Below are 2,604 nucleotides of genomic sequence, written 5' to 3'. Positions count from 1 at the left end.
CTATATGACACAGCACCAACACTGAAACCCGGAGCAGCCGCGCATGACCAACCACACCAATATTTTTGCTCTGATATGTACAAATGCTTACACTAAATTGCTAAGGGAAGTCTATGAAAAGCCTCATACTAGATGCAGTCAGGTTTTTCAGCCAAATGAATCTGCACCAAGCTTGTAGAAAAGCTTCCATTTTCAGAGCGTTTTGGATTTCAGAATTGCAAATAAGATGCTATGAGCCTATGTACATCAGTTTTCTTTCTCTTGTAAAGCAAACGCAATGGGAATTTAAAAAAAAAAAGAAGAAGAAGAAGAAGAAAGAAAAACCTTGCTTAAGAATTGGTCAGAGTATTCCTCTTTGAGGGGAGGGGTAGCTGTATTTGGTTACTTTAATACTTGAGAGCCATTTTATTTGTGAATAAAGGCACTATCAGAGGAGTAACTGGAAATGAAAAATTATAACTAAACTTCTTTGCATAGAAAATGAGTAGTATTTTTCAAAGGCCAGTGACCCAGCTACAGAAAAATTGAGAGAAGAAAAAGGAAGGAAAGTAGACCCTTCAGTATGGAAGACTGATATAAGAAATGACTTATAAAATGCTGGATATTGAGGGAATTCGAAGAATAGCAAAAGAACAGAGATATTCAGAGTTCACACTTAAGGTATTGGCTTTACTAATATTAAGATAAAGTCCTTCCATCTTAGTCCCACTACCAGAGAGACAGAGGAAGGCCCCACTTAAATAGAGCAAAACAAAACAAAACAAAACAAAAGTTAGAGCCTTCACACCGTAGAAATGCTGCCAGTGAGTATAGTTTCAGGGTGTTCTTTGTGGAAAATCCAAGATTAGAGATTGAACCTCAAGAAAAGAGGATATGGAAAAAGATATTTGTTTGTTGCTTATTATGGCTACTTTTAATTGTCATTTTGCCTGGATTAACAAGGCCCAGATAGCTGGCAAACATTATGTCTGTAAGAGTATTTCCAAAAGAGATAAGCATTTGAAGCAATAGGCTGAGTAAACAAGATCCACCATTGCCAGCATGGATGGGCATCATTAAATATACTAAGAGCCTGAATATAACAAAAAGAAGGAAAAGGATGAATTCTTTCTCTATCTTCTTGAGCTGGGACATCCATATTCTTCTGCCTTTGGACATCAGAGCTCCTGGTTCCTGGGACTTCAGACTTCAAGACTTATACTAACAAATCCCACCCAAAGTCCACCACGTTCAACCCCAATTCTCAGGCCTTTGACTGGGATTGAGAATAACACCATCATCTCCCCTAGTTCTCAGGCCTTCATGCTCATACCGAATTACATTGCTGGATTTCATGTCTCCAGCTTAAAGATGGCATATCATGGGACTTCTCAACCTCCATTATCACATAAGCCAATTATCATAATAAAACTTTTATATATCTCTAAATATCTCATTGGAATTGTTTTTATGTAGAGCCCTGGATAATACACTGTTTATGTGTTTCAGTTCATCTAAGACTCCATTTTATTGGTGAGGCAATGAAATTTCAGAAAACTAAATGTTGTTCTCTTTAGAAGTCAGTTGGCTATAGTACAGACCACAGAAACTTGTGGTGAAGCCAGAGGCTCAGAATGTCCTGTTTCTGGTACAGTGGAATATATTCCTAACAGACAAAACTACCTGCAAATAACTATACATTCTAGACAAAATACAATTAAAAATGACCTTAAGGCTCTAAAAAGTTAATAACTCTAGGCAGATTTGAGGGGATATTCAAAAGATATTTAAAAGAGGGAATGGTGTGCTCACTTCGGCAGCACATATACTAAAATTGGAACGATACAGAGAAGATTAGCATGACCCCTGCGCAAGGATGACACGCAAATTCGTGAAGCATTCCATATTTTTAAAAGGATGGAAAGATGGCAAATAGATAACTTATCATCATGCCTCAGAGAATTGGAAAAACAACAACAAACCCCCAAAATGCCAGGCAAAAAGAAATAATAAAGGTTTGAGCAGATATAAATGAAATAGAAAATAAACGAACCATACAGAAAATAAATGAAAGCAAAAGCTGGTTCTTTGAAAAGATTAACAAGATTGACACACCATTGGCTAGAATGATCAAGAAGAAGAAAGAAAGAAACCAGATAAATCAAATATGTGATGAAACAGGCAATATTACTACAGACATAGCAGAAATACAAAATATCACTAGAGGATACTATGAGTGACTATATGCCAACAAACAAGATAACCTGGAGGAGATAGACAAATTCCTAGATGCATATAATCTACCAAGATTGGATCAGGAAGACATAGAGAACCTGAATAGACCTATAACAAGCCAGGAGATTGAATCAGTAATTAATAACCTCCCAACAAAGAAAAGGCCAGGTCCAGATGGCTTTACTTCTGAATTCTACAAAACTTTCAAGAAGAGTTAACCCCTATCCTACTAAAATTATTTCTAAAGATTCAAAAGGAAGGAAACCTTCCAAATTCATTTTATGAAGCCTGCATCATCCTCATCCCCAAAACAGATAAGGATATGACAAAAAAGGAAAACTACAGACCAATATCATTGATGAATATAGATGCGAAAATTCTCAACAAGAT

General features: G+C 36.4%; 1 non-coding gene across 1 annotated transcript; it reads left to right on the top strand.

Annotated features, from left to right (window-relative positions):
* The first annotated feature begins 1,783 nt into the window (after positions 1–1,783).
* Positions 1,784–1,890, top strand: LOC114007908 (U6 spliceosomal RNA). Its single transcript, XR_003549481.1, has one exon. It is a non-coding gene; the product is annotated as a U6 spliceosomal RNA (small nuclear RNA).
* The last annotated feature ends 714 nt before the right edge of the window (positions 1,891–2,604 follow it).

This window comes from Tupaia chinensis, unplaced genomic scaffold, assembly GCF_000334495.1.
Source record: "Tupaia chinensis unplaced genomic scaffold, TupChi_1.0 Scaffold000251_1, whole genome shotgun sequence".
In the NCBI taxonomy this organism is placed as follows: domain Eukaryota; kingdom Metazoa; phylum Chordata; class Mammalia; order Scandentia; family Tupaiidae; genus Tupaia; species Tupaia belangeri.
Note: the sequence above shows the minus strand (reverse complement) of the source record. Positions and strands in the feature narration are given on the sequence as shown.